The sequence below is a fragment of the Hoplias malabaricus genome, chromosome 2, assembly GCF_029633855.1.
Source record: "Hoplias malabaricus isolate fHopMal1 chromosome 2, fHopMal1.hap1, whole genome shotgun sequence".
NCBI lineage: Eukaryota > Metazoa > Chordata > Actinopteri > Characiformes > Erythrinidae > Hoplias > Hoplias malabaricus.
This window is the reverse complement of record NC_089801.1, coordinates 79905270-79920150: the sequence shown is the minus strand read 5'-3', so window position 1 is coordinate 79920150 and position 14881 is coordinate 79905270. Positions and strand designations below refer to the sequence as shown.

Sequence of the window (14881 nt, the reverse complement as noted above, 5' to 3'; positions counted from 1 at the left end):
CTTTTGCATGATGATTGGATGATCTGTCTTGAGGCTGAATCCCTTTTTGATTGACAGCGAAATGAGAGAATCAGCGATCCTTTGGTGTAAAGATCTGTGGGATCATTACATTTTCATTCTGTTCTGAGCTTCCCCTCCTTGAAAGACCAGCATCCGCCACTGATGTAAATGGTTCGGATTTTACCGGTCAGATGATAAGCAGAAACGTCTATCTGCAGGGAATGCTGAAAGGACGTAGTATCAAAATGTGGGAGTACTCTCAGCCTATTTCACCACTTACAACAGCAGCACAAATTTCTGTATGAAGCTGTTAAATTTCGAGGGGCTGCTGCCACTGTTCTGAAGTATTCACATCCCAGTACAGTTCCCTAAACCAGTTCAGACAGCACTGCAAGCTTCATTAGCTAACGCTGTGCCTTACGAAGAGAAAAGTACGAAGTGGCGTGGTGTTACTAAAGCGGTAGTTTACTACAGAGCAAAAGGGTCTGCTCCCCGTCTCAACAGTAAAGAAAAAGGGCTCCAAAAGGCTGATTAAAACTCCTGACCCACGATAACAATTGTCCAGTCGCAGTTGCACGTGAAGCGTTCCCTTTCAATGTACAATTATGAGGAAGAGTTAATGAAAACCTTTGTCTTAAACACACATGGACATTTGATTTTCATTTGAATATTGAGAGACGAGGTGGAGCTAACACACACAACTGAATGTTCTGTTTATAAAATGTTCATAAAACATTTGTTCACATTTTTCACAACATGTATCGTATATCACTATTCAACTAAAATATATCGAGGTATGATTTTCTGTCCATTTCGCCCAGCCCTACTGATGACTGAAGGATGGATTTATTTTTATTTCATTCAGTCTGTTTACATGATTTGTTATTTACACAAAGTACTAGACGTACAGGAGCACACACAGGAGGAAGCACTTTGGTGAAGTCTGCTTCACAGGAAACTCACTTTTAAAGAACAAATGAACTTTCTGCTATTGTTGCTCTGTATGTTTTCTGTTTACAGTTTAACAGCACAGCTATGAGTCTTTTGTTATGAAGGAAAATCACATTATTTTATTTAAGGAGCATTATTATTTAATATATGCCAATAGTTTATTTTTGAGCAATGTCTCATGGACATCTACAGCTGAATGTTAATAAAAGTTCCTGTGTGACATTTGGGACATGTAGCTTTGACTCAGAAGTGCCTTTTTGTTATTATCTCATAAGAAGAAAAATGTCGAGATATATATCGCCCAGCTCTATTAAACATATATTATTGAATATAATTCATATTAATATAACATTTATTTAAGTATTTTCAGTGTTTTATTCATATCACCAAGAATATTGTTATTGTCAAGATTAGGGCCGTATCCCCCACCCCAAGTTGTGTTAATAATCCCAGTGGAGTGTTTATTATAATCTAGTAACACAGTCTTTTCCTTTATATTTTATAAAAGAACTTAGAGAAAAATGTCTTTATGATTAAAGTCATGTTTGTGAAGAATAGAAAATGAATAAAATCCCAGAACTCTGACCTGAGTGTCTCCAGTTTACAGAGTGAACTCTTCAGTGCAGCAGAGAGCTTCTCCACTCCTGAATCCTGCAGGTCATTGTTACTGAGGTCCAGTTCTTTCAGGGAGGAGTTCACCAGTAAAACTGAGCCCAGATCTTCACAAGCCTTTTCCCCAAGTTTACACCCAGTTAGTCTGTAAAGAGAGAGGACATTACTCACTGAATAGATACAGGAACAACAAAAACAAACAAACAAAAAAATACCACTGCAACTCAGCTTTCCTCCAGTGCTTCATTTAAACATTAAAACACTCAGTTTAACAGAACAGAACTGAAGCTTCACAGAAACCTCTTAGAGCAGCTAAAGAGAAATGCCTCAAATAACAAGATAACTTTAGGAATAACAGAGTTCAGTCTGATCTTTTACATTACACTGATCAGACTCTGTGTAGAACACATTAAAAGATAAAAACCAAAGACTCAGTGTCTGTATATCACTATAATAATAAACCTCTGCTCTGGTTCATAGCCTGTATGACTGATAATATCACCATGGGGAGAGTCTGCTGTTGACTGTTACTCCAGCAGTCGAAACACTTTACAGAAGTCCTGAAGTGTTCAGAGAGCAGAGATAATGTAGGAGAAGATGATCTGATTTTTGTGAGTAGTGAATTATAATCTAGGAATCCAGCACCTGACTTCATCTTAATATTTCATATTGTATGTTACGTGCCAGAGAGGCACTGTTTGTTTTGTTTTCTCCCTCTACTTTCTTTCAATTCCTCTCTCTAGTTTATTACCTGTTCAGCCAATGGGGGAGCTGTTGCCCAAGACTGCTGTCCTAATCCTCCTATAGGACGAGCTGTTCACCTGGAAGAGGTGGGACCTCTTGGATATAAAGACCACCAAGTGAAACAATGAGGGGGGGAGCTTTTTACCTGTGTGATATTTGAATGCTACTAACTTATGGTTTGAGGCTTGTTGCTGCTAGCTTATGTTTACAGATGTTGCTGCTATTTTGTTTGATGATCTTTGCTGCTAGCTCAACTTGAGGTTATTGTTGCTGTCACTAGCTAGAGTTTGAGGTTTAGTTGTGGTGCTGCTAACTTTACTTTAGCCTAGCTTCACTTTAGCCATTTTAAATCTGTGGATTGCTCTTCCCTTGTTAAATCTCTCTACCACCACCACTGGTGTGAACAGGCAAGTGCAGGCACCTACACATTCCATGGTAGGACAAACCCTGTATATACACACACTAGGTAAGGGGTGAGTGCCACGGTTGTATTTTTGGGGCATGTTAGTTTTATTTGTTACGGAACTTTTGTTTATTTCTTTTCTTTGGCACCATCCACAGTCCACCCAGTAGTAGTCGGATGGTTATAGCATTTGAGATTTTTCATTTTCTTCTACTTTTCATATCACTGCTACAACTACATTTGCATTGTTGTGTTCTTAAACCATTATCATACCCCTACTGCTGCTTTATTATATCTTGTACTTGGCTTTAGATAAAGGCTGAAAAGAGCATTCTGTTGTTCCCTCACTTACACATTACACCACACATTCCATCTTACACCCATCCCTCGATACCTCTAGATACATCTTACAGAAAAGTGTGGGGCGCAACATTGTATCCACTAAATAAAATGTTAAAGATGTACAAATTTAATGTTGGTGAAGCATTAAAAATCAAGTCTGAACTGACAGAACTGACCTGAGTGTCTCCAGTTTACAGTGTGAACTTTTCAGTGTCTTAGAGATCAGCTTCACTCCGGAATCTTGCAGGTCAGTTTGACTGAGATCAAGCTGTTTCAGGGGTGAGTTTGGTGATTTCAGAGCAGAGTAGAGACTATTATAGAAATCCATGGACAGGTCACAGCGAGGCAATCTGTAAGGAGAAGTAAACACAGTGTAGAGTTAAAACAGAGAATGTGAAACTCACCCTCACAGGAATCAAGAATGATGACATGTGGAAAACACTACTGTTATAAACTTTATGTCTGTATGTTATAAACGTTATTAAGAGGCACAAACAATGAGCTCAATCTGAACATTCATTCATTTTCTGTAAGTGTTTCGTCCTGTTCAGGGTCACGTGGGTCTGAATCCTCCCCAGAATCACTGGCTGCAAGAGGAACACTCCCTGGACAGGGCCCCAGTGCATCACAGGTCTTCACTTACTCACCCATTTGACATTTATGAGGTCTTTTATGATTTAGGATTCACACTGACATTTGTGATCACGGTCAATAATGACTTTCTTAAATGTACGAGAAAAACAAAGCAAAAAACTTTATTCCAACTTATTGTAGAGAAGAACAAACTATAGACACCTGCTGCTGGGAAGAGCAGAGAAACTCTGCCACTGAACTGATTTAATCTGGAGAAATTCTTCAGGAAATACATCAGTTCTTTACTAACATTTATATTTGTATTTGTAAAACCTGTTTATTCTCAAGTGAAATGTTTCAGAAAACAGCTCCATATTGTTTTGAAAGAAATGTGATCCTATGTTCAGTTCTGTTTTTCTTGCCATGTGTCTTTTCCGCTCATTTCCTAGCCATGTCCTGCACCTGTGAGTCCTGAGCGTTCACAGGTGTTTCCTATCGTGTTTTCCTTCATAAGCTCCTCTCTGTGTCCTTGGTTTGTCCTTCATTTTGTGTGTGTCATTTGTTTATTTCTTGTTCCCGTGACTTGTTTAATAAATCTCCATCTCTGCATGTGCTTCAGTCCCTTCGTCTCGTTCCTGAACTGACAGCTGCATAAATCCAGATCCATGTGGAAGATCTCAGTAAATAGTGTTGGAGAGTGTGGTTTGATGAGTGTGGTTTGATGAGTGTGGTTTGTTTATTTCAAACACTTTCAAACATTTCTGTCAGAAATTAAAAGATAAAAAGCGTGTCTTACATGAGTATCTCCACTTTACTGTTTGAACTCTTCAGTCCGTCAGAGATCAGCTTCACTTCTGATTCCTGCAGCTCAGTGTGACTGAGGTCCAGCTCTTTCAGGGAGGAGTTTGGTGATTTCAGAGCAGAGAAGTGAACTTCACAGGAATTCATGGTGAGTTTATACACATTCAGTCTGCAAAGCAAAGTAAATACAGCACAGTTCAAACAGAATGTGGATTTCAGACTCAGAATCAGTTTAATGAGATTAATGAGTAAAATAATACTTTCCATTATTTACATTATTCAGAGGGGCATTAATAACAGACTCAGTCTGAACATTTTTTTTGAATATTCTTCTGAATATTTTCTGCACTGTTTGCATTCTCTTATCCACATGAACTTTGACCCTCAAAAGTAAACTCTCTTTAAACTCCCTCTCACTTCAGGAGGCAGAAACAGTGGAAGAGAGAGTTACAGTCAGATGAAGACAGTGTTGAGGACTAATCTTAATGGAAAATAACTACAGACTGCACCAAAATAACCAATGAATATATGAATAAATTCATTAATTCATCTTCTGTAACCACTTCATCCCAAACCAGGTCAAAGTGGCGACTGAAGCCTAACTAGAATCATTGGTTGAAAGGCAAGAACACACCCTTGACAGGACAGCAGTGAATCACAGGACATCACACATTCACCCAGACACACTCACATACCCGTGGATGTGATCACGCCCCACACAGACGCAGAGAGATCACGCCCCACACAGACGCAGAGAGATCACGCCCCACACAGACACATTAAATAGAAAACTATATGAGTCCTGAATGTTGAATATCAAAAACATTTAGATCACTTCTGTCCAAATCACAGACCAACCTTTATTAAATGTTCTGTGTAAAACTAGAGCAAATCTTACTGTTTCTACAAACCTTTTCTATTCAGGAACACACAGAAATCTCACCTGATTATCTCCAGTGTACAGTGTGAACTCCTCCATCCCTCAGAAACCAGCTTCACTCCTGAATCCTGCAGGTCAGTCTGACTGAGGTCCGGCTCTTTCAGGGGTGAGTTTGGTGAGTTCAGAGCAGAGCAGAGACTTTCATAGGAATTCAGGGTGAATTTACAGTCTGTGAGTCTGCAAGGTAAAGTAAATACAGGAGAAAGTGAAGTTAAAATAGAGAATGTGAAATTCAGACTCATGTGAATCAGGAATTATGAGATTTTCATACATCAGTATTTCTCCAATATTAATTATTCAGGGGTGTGTACATTATGAGTTCAATCTGAACATTTGTTCTGAATGTTATTCTGAATATTTTAGTGCTATTTACATTCTATTTCCACATGGTATTTCACTCCAAACTAAACTTTGTGAGGGTAACTACAGCCAACTGGAGCAGGAGAACACACACATTATCCACATGGACATTCAACTCACAATCACACAACTCTCACCTGAGTGTCTCCAGTTTACAGTGTGAACTCTTTAGTGCCTCAGAGATCAGCTTCACTCCTGAATCCTGCAGGTCAGTGTGACCGAGGTCCAGCTCTTTCAGGGGTGAGTTTGGTGATTTCAGAGCAGAGCAGAGACTATTATAGAAATCCATGGACAACTCACGGCGAGACAATCTGTAATGAGGAGTAAACACAGTGTAGAGTTAAAACAGAGAATGTGAAACTCACCCTCACAGGAATCAAGAATTATGACGTGAGGAAAACACTACTGTTATAATCTTGGGGTCTGTGTGTTATAAACGTTATTAAGAGACACAAACAATTAGCTCAATCTGAACATTCATTCATTTTCTGTAAGTGCTTCGTCCTGTTCAGGGTCACGTGGGTCTGAATCCTCCCCAGAATCACTGGCTGCAAGAGGAACACTCCCTGGACAGGGCCCCAGTGCATCACAGGTCTTCACTCACTCACCCATTTGACATTTATGAGGTCTTTTATGATTTAGGATTCACACTGACATTTGTGATCACGCTCAATAATGACTTTCTTAAATGTACGAGAAAAACAAAGCAAAAAAAACTTTATTCCAACTTATTGTAGAGAAGAACAAACTATAGACACCTGCTGCTGGGAAGAGCAGAGAAACTCAGCCACTGAACTGATTTAATCTGGAGAAATCCTTCAGGAAATACATCAATTCTTTACTAACATTTATATTTGTATTTGTAAAACCTGTTTATTCTCAAGTGAAATGTTTCAGAAAACAGCTCCATATTGTTTTGAAAGAAATGTATATCATTTAAAAACACACTGTTTCTAAAGGTTTGTTTTTGTAAACAGTGGGAGAACATTTACACAACACCTCATTTATTTACTCTTTTCAGGCACTAAATTGAAGAAGAAACAGCTTTATTGATCCTCTTAGGGAAATTACTTCTCTGCATTTTACCCATCTGTGGCAGTGAACACACAAAGATACTCTTGTGAGCAATTCTTCACAAACACTAGGGGCAGTGAACACACACACAACCAGAGCAGGGGGCTGCCAACCACCTCAGTGCCCGGGGAGCAGTTCGTGGGTTGGGCGCCTTGCTTAAGGACACTTCAGCCGTGAATGAAATTTTCCTTAAAAAATTTAACCGGCAACCTTCCGGTCTCATGCTCACTTCTCTAACCTCAAGGCCACGGCTGTCCCCGTTATTAACTCCTGTTATAATCTGTGACTGTTCTCCTGTGTTTATGTCCTTTGCCATGTTTTGATCACGTGTTCAGTTCTGTTTTTCTTGCCAGGTGTCTTTTCCGCTCGTTTCCTAGCCACGCCCTGCACCTGTGAGTCCTGAGCGTTCACAGGTGTTTCCTATCGTGTTTTCCTTCATAAGCTCCTCTCTGTGTCCCTGGTTTGTCCTTCATTTTGTGTCTGTGTCATTTGTGCTCCCTTTGTTTATTTCTTGTTCCCGTGACTTGTTTAATAAATCTCCATCTCTGCATGTGCTTCAGTCCCTTCGTCTCGTTCCTGAACCGACAGCTCCATAAATCCAGATCAATGTGGAAGATCTCAGTAAATAGTGTTGGAGAGTGTGGTTTGATGAGACACATTCAATAAAATGCCTCATAAAATATGAAATAAGAATAAGAACATAGTGAACATGTGCTGTGTGTAAAATATAAAGTGAATCATGAAGCTGAAGCAGCAGAGCCACGCCGTCAGACCTCCACAATCTGATATTTCAAACACTTCTGTCAGAAATTAAAAGATAAAAAGCTTGTCTCACCTGAGTATCTCCACTTTACTGTTTGAACTCTTCAGTCGGTCAGAGATCAGCTTCATTTCTGATTCCTGCAGCTCAGTGTCACTGAGGTCCAGCTCTTTCAGGGAGGAGTTTGGTGATTTCAGAGCAGAGAAGTGAACTTCACAGGAATTCATGGTGAGTTTATACACATTCAGTCTGCAAAGCAAAGTAAATACAGCACAGTTCAAACAGAATGTGGATTTCAGACTCAGAATCAGTTTAATGAGATTAATGAGTAAAATAATACTTTCCATTATTTACATTATTCAGAGGGGCATTAATAACAGACTTCAGTCTGAACATTTTTTCTGAATATTGTTCTGAATATTTTCAGCACTGTTTGTATTCTCTTCTCCACATGAACTTTCACCCCCAAAATTAAACTCTCTTTAAACTCCCTCTCACTTCAGGAGGCAGAAACGGGGGAAGAGAGAATTACAGTCAGATGAAGACAGTGTCGAGGACTAGTCTCAATGGAACATAGCTACAGACTGCACCGAATTAACCAATGAATATATGAATAAATTCATTCATTCATCCTCTGTAACCACTTCATCTCTAACCATGTCAAAGTGGGGACTGGAGCCTAACTGGAAGCATTGGGTGAAAGGCAAAAACACACCCCGGACAGGACACCAGTGAATCACAGGACATCACACACACACACACCCAGACACAGAGAGATCACACATCACACAGACGCAGAGAGATCACACCCGACACAGACGCAGAGAGATCACGCCCAACACAGACGCGGAGAGATCACGCCCCACACAGACGCGGAGAGATCACACCCCACACAGACACGGAGAGATCACACCCCACACAGACACGGAGAGATCACACCCCACACAGACACGGAGAGATCACACCCCACACAGACGCAGAGAGATCACACCCCACACAGACGCAGAGAGATCACACCCCACACAGACGCAGAGAGATCACACCCCACACAGACGCAGAGAGATCACACCCCACACAGACGCAGAGAGATCACACCCCACACAGACGCAGAGAGATCACACCCCACACAGACGCAGAGAGATCACACCCCACACAGACGCAGAGAGATCACACCCCACACAGACGCAGAGATATCACACCCCACACAGACGCAGAGATATCACACCCCACACAGACGCAGAGATATCACACCCCACACAGACGCAGAGAGATCACGCCCACACAGACACAGAGAAATCACGCCCACACAGACACAGAGAAATCACGCCCACACAGACACAGAGAGATCACGCCCCACACAGATGCAGAAAGATCACACCCCACACAGACACAAAGAGACCTGAGCTATAAATGTTCAATATCAAAAACATTTAAATCACTTTTGTCCAAATCACAGACCAACCTTTATTAAATGTTCGGTGTAAAACTAGAGCAAATCTTACTGTTTCTACAAACCTTTTCTATTCAGGAACACACAGAAATCTCACCTGATTATCTCCAGTGTACAGTGTGAACTCCTCCATCCCTCAGAGACCAGCTTCACTCCTGAATCCTGCAGGTCAGTCTGACTGAGGTCCGGCTCTTTCAGGGGTGAGTTTGGTGAGTTCAGAGCAGAGCAGAGACTTTCATAGGAATTCAGGGTGAATCTACAGTCTGTGAGTCTGCAAGGTAAAGTAAATACAGGAGAAAGTGAAGTTAAAATAGAGAATGTGAAATTCAGACTCATGTGAATCAGGAATTATGAGATTTTCATACATCAGTATTTCTCCAATATTAATTATTCAGGGGTGTGTATAATATGAGCTCAATCTGAACATTTGTTCTGAATGTTATTCTGAATATTTTAGAGCTATTTACATTCTATTTCCACATGGAATTTCACTCTAAACTAAACTTTGTGAAGGTAACTACAGCCAACTGGATCAGAAGAATACACACATTATCCACAAGGACATTCAACTCACAATCACACAACTCTCACCTGAGTGTCTCCAGTTTACAGTGTGAACTCTTTAGTGTCTCAGAGATCAGCTTCACTCCTGAATCCTGCAGGTCAATGTGACTGAGGTCCAGCTCTTTCAGGGGTGAGTTTGGTGATTTCAGAACAGAGCAGAGACTTTCATAGGAATTCAAGGACAGTTTAAAGAGAGACAATCTGTAAGGAGAAGTAAACACAGTGTAGAGTTAAAACAGAGAATGTGAAACTCAACCTCACAGGAATCAAGAATTATGACGTGTGGAAAACACTACTGTTATAATCTTGGGGCCTGTGTTTTATAAACGTTATTAAGAGACACAAACAATGAGCTCAATCTGAACATTCATTCATTTTCTGTAAGTGCTTCGTCCTGTTCAGGGTCACGTGGGTCTGAATCCTCCCCAGAATCACTGGCTGCAAGAGGAACACTCCCTGGACAGGGCCCCAGTGCATCACAGGTCTTCACTCACTCAGCCATTTGACATTTATGAGGTCTTTTATGATTTAGGATTCACACTGACATTTGTGATCACACTCAATGATGACTTTCTTAAATGTACGAGAAAAACAAAGCAAAAAAAACTTTATTCCAACTTATTGTAGAGAAGAACAACCTATAGACACCTGCTGCTGTGAAGAGCAGAGAAACTCAGCCACTGAACAGATTTAATCTGGAGAAATTCTTCAGGAAATACATCAATACTTTACTAACATTTATATTTGTATTTGTAAAACCTGTTTATTCTCAAGTGAAATGTTTCAGAAAACAGCTCCATATTGTTTTGAAAGAAATGTTATCCTGTGTTCAATTCTGTTTTTCTTGCCATGTGTCTTTTCCGCTCGTTTCCTAGCCACGCCCTGCACCTGTGAGTCCTGAGCGTTCACAGGTGTTTTCTGTTTCCTAGAATAAGAACATAGTGAACATGTGCTGTGTGTAAAATATAAAGTGAATCATGAAGCTGAAGCAGCAGAGCCACGCCATCAGACCTCCACAATCTGATATTTCAAACACTTTTAAACATTTCTGTCAGAAATTAAAAGATAAAAAGCGTGTCTTACCTGAGTATCTCTACTTTACTGTTTGAACTCTTCAGTCCGTCAGAGATCAGCTTCACTTCTGATTCATGCAGCAAAGTGTGACTGAGGTCCAGCTCTTTCAGGGAGGAGTTTGGTGATTTCAGATCAGAGAAGTGAACTTCACAGGAATTCATGGTGAGTTTATACACATTCAGTCTGCAAAGCAAAGTAAATACAGCACAGTTCAAACAGAATGTGGATTTCAGACTCAGAATCAGTTTAATGAGATTAATGAGTAAAATAATACTTTCCATTATTTACATTATTCAGAGGGGCATTAATAACAGACTCAGTCTGAACATTTTTTCTGAATATTGTTCTGAATATTTTCTGCACTGTTTGTATTCTCTTCTCCACATGAACTTTCACCCCAAAATTAAACTCTCTTTAAACTCCCTCTCACTTCAGGAGGCAGAAACGGGGGAAGAGAGAATTACAGTCAGATGAAGACAGTGTCGAGGTCTCAATGGAACATAGCTACAGTCTGCTCTAAATGTCACCAAAATAACCAATGAATGAAGGAATTAATTTATTTGTTAAATGTCAGTTACAGCTTCATCTTGATCAGGGGCACGGTGGGACCGGAGACTCACTAAAAATTACTGGGAGCCAGGCAGGAACATCTCACACACACACACACCAACATGTGTGTCTGGACTGTGTGATGAAACCAGAGTCACTGGAGGAAACCCACATAGACACAGAGAGAACACACCACACTCCTCACAGTCAGTAACCCAAGGTGAGGACTGACTCTAGGACCCAGAGACGCTGGGGCTATGTGGCAGCAACGCTAACTGTGTTTCACCACCGCTGAAGTAGTGCTTCCACTTTGTAGATAAGTGCTCTGTTCTTATTCCTCTAGAAAGATCCTCAGGTCTAAAAGAATTTTAATGTACAATGAAACGTGTCTTCATTCAACACATGTGGCTGTTAACACACACACACACACTAGTGCACTGGGGGCAATCATCCTCGAAGCCTGAGGAGCAGTTGGGGGTTCGTGCCTTGCTCAAGGGCCCCTCAGCCATGGACTGAAGGAGGACAGTGCTTTTCCTTCACTCCCACCACCCCCAATTATTTCTGTGGTTTGTGGGGATTGAATCAGAGACCTTCCAGCCCCAAACTCTCTTCTCTGATCACAGCTCTCCATTTATAACACCTGAAATATTAAAACTAAGACTTTACCTCAAAGATAAACCACCAAATGTTCCTAATAAACACACTGAGGTGACTGGTTTAAAACCTTGTAACGTAAACAATTTCAGAGCCATTCTCTGCACCATTAAATGGAAAACTATGTGAGTTTTGAATGTTGAATATCAGAAATATTTAGATCACCTCTGTCCAAATCACAGACCCATCTTTATTAAATGTTCTGTGTAAAACTAGAGCAAATCTTACTGTTTCTACAAACCTTTTCAGTTCAGGAACACACAGAACTCTCACCTGATTATCTCCAGTGTACAGTGTGAACTCCTCCCTCCCTCAGAGACCAGCTTCACTCCTGAATCCTGCAGGTCAGTCTGACTGAGGTCTGGCTCTTTCAGGGGTGAGTTTGGTGAGTTCAGAGCAGAGCAGAGACTTTCATAGGAATTCAGGGTGAATTTACAGTCTGTGAGTCTGCAAGGTAAAGTAAATACAGGAGAAAGTGAAGTTAAAATAGAGAATGTGAAATTCAGACTCATGTGAATCAGGAATTATGAGATTTTCATACAGCAGTATTTCTCCAATATTAATTATTCAGGGGTGTGTATAATATGAGCTCAATCTGAACATGTGTTCTGAATGTTATTCTGAATATTTTAGTGCTATTTACATTCTATTTCCACATGGAATTTCACTCCAAACTAAACACTCTTCACTCTTCTTTCACAAACAGAAACAGAGCGAGAGTAAACTACATTCGGCTGGAGCAGGAGAATACACACATAAGAGCAGGGGAGCGAGTGACTGGTCTTAGTCTCACTTTAGCCCAGGGTCTAGTCTCTATTCCTTCTTTGAACTGATCGTCTTCTGTCGTGTCTTATGTAGTCGTAGTAGTCCCTCTGTTCACAACAGCATTAATATCATTACTTTACTAACTCTGTTAACCTCTTCAGTGGGTTGTAGCACATTTCCATTTTCCTTTCACAGATAAACTATGGTGTTGTGCTCTATCACAGCTTTTTAGAGAACTGCAAATGGAGCACTGACCGTGTTAGGCCTGTGAAGAAATGTGTCAAAAACTGGATACGCAGTTACAGATAATGAATGAATGAATGAATGAATGAATAATCAAGGAAAACCTGGCCTCCCTTTTTCCTTTTCTCAATGCATTTACGGAATGTAGCACATTTCACATGTTTAGCATCGTCACAGATTTTCTGAAATGCAGTATATTAAGTATTGTTATTATTATTATAATTATTATTATTATTATTATTATTATTAATTCATTCATTCAATGTCTGTAACCCTTATCTAGTTCAGGGTCGCACTTGGTCTGGAGCCTACCCGGAATCACTGGGTGCAAGGCAGGAACTCACCCTGGAGGGGGCGCCAGTCCTTCAAAGGGTGACACACACTCACACTCTCACATCTACAGTTGCCAATCCACCTACTAATGTGTGTTTTTGGACCGTGGACACAGGGAGAACACACCACACTCCTCACAGACAGTCACTAGGAGCAGGACTTGAACCCACAACCTCCAGGTCCCTGGAGCTGTGTGAGTGCGACACTAACCTACAATGCGCTACAATGCTGTACATTTTGTTTTATTATTATTATTATTATTATTATTATTATTATTATTACTGGTAATTTTACTGCCTGAGAATAATGTTTTCTTTTGGGAATAACTGTCAGTTTACAAACAGATAATAGTAAAAACACAAATAGTAAAATCTCTGAACCTTATGGATGTAAAAACAATGGCCTAAACTTTTTGAGGGCAAACTACGGCCAATCAGAGCAGGAGAATACACTCATTATCCACATGGACATTCATCCAAAATCTCACCTGAGTGTCTCCAGTTTACAGTGTGAACTCTTCAGTGCCTCAGAGATCAGCTCCACTCCTGAATCCTGCAGCTCAGTCTCACTGAACTCCAGCTCTTTCAGGGGTGAGTTTGGTGATTTCAGAACAGAGCAGAGAGTTTCACAGGAATTCTTGGTCGGCTTACAGCCAGACAATCTGCAACACAATGTAAACCCAGTGCATAATACAGTAAAAAACGTGAAGGTGAGGAACTGTCTGTTAGTTTGGTTTGTTAGAGCAAATGTGAACACTTCCTTCTGACACTGGTGCTCACAAAACAAACAGCACCTCCTTTTTTATTCTGTGCAGTGGAGGAATTTCAGGTGCTGTTTTGACTCCTTTATCCATTTGACCACTGTCTTGTTGTGTTTCCAGTTGAAAATATACCACCAGGTACACAGCCCCGAGAAGTGCATTAAGCTCAGTGTGGGGCATTGTTCAGACGACAAATCTAATGTCATACATGCGTCGCTTTCATACATCATATGTCAACGCTTTTTTTAAAATACATATTTGGTTCAGGACCCAAACCTGTAACGTCCAAAGAAAAACAGAGAAACTAAAGGATCCAATCGCAGGAGTTTTATTTGTAAAGAGTATTGAGTGGATCGCAGAGACGTGTACAGTCCAGATGGGTTTATTCCGGTAAGCGTAGTCAGGGAAAGCGTGGGTGACACTAGGAAAGCAGAGTCCAGAGATTATCCGAGGGGCTAGGCGAATGACGGGTCCTGAGGGGAAAAGCAGAGGTCGAAATATCAGAAGACAGAGAGGAAAATTAGACAGTTTAGTTAAACGCATGTAAGGGCGATACTTCGCAAGGAAGAGAGAGGAGAGAGGAAACTTAAAGGCTGCCACTGGGGTGTGGCTTATGAGGTGCAGGTGTAACTAATTAATACTCAGGTGAGCTGGAGCGCGAGTGGTTCATAACAGTACCCTCCTCCCGACGGGCAGCTCCTGACGCCCCGGAATGCCCTCCCCTTGGTCTACCTCGCCTTCTAGGAGCTGGACGGTCTGGGTGGTCTGCATGAAAGTTGTCGATGAGTGCAGGGTCCAGGATATTCCCAGCAGGTACCCAGCATTACTCCTCTGGGCCATAACCCTCCCAGTCTACGAGGTATTGGAGGTGTCCGCACTATGTATGCGGGTTGACCTTCAACCTCCAGGGGTGGAGGAGGGCGGAGACC

General features: G+C 41.0%; 1 pseudogene; it reads right to left on the bottom strand.

Moving 5' to 3' along the window:
- LOC136687337 (NLR family CARD domain-containing protein 3-like) overlaps positions 1-14881 on the bottom strand; it is a 49568-nt pseudogene that overhangs the window by 22251 nt on the left and 12436 nt on the right.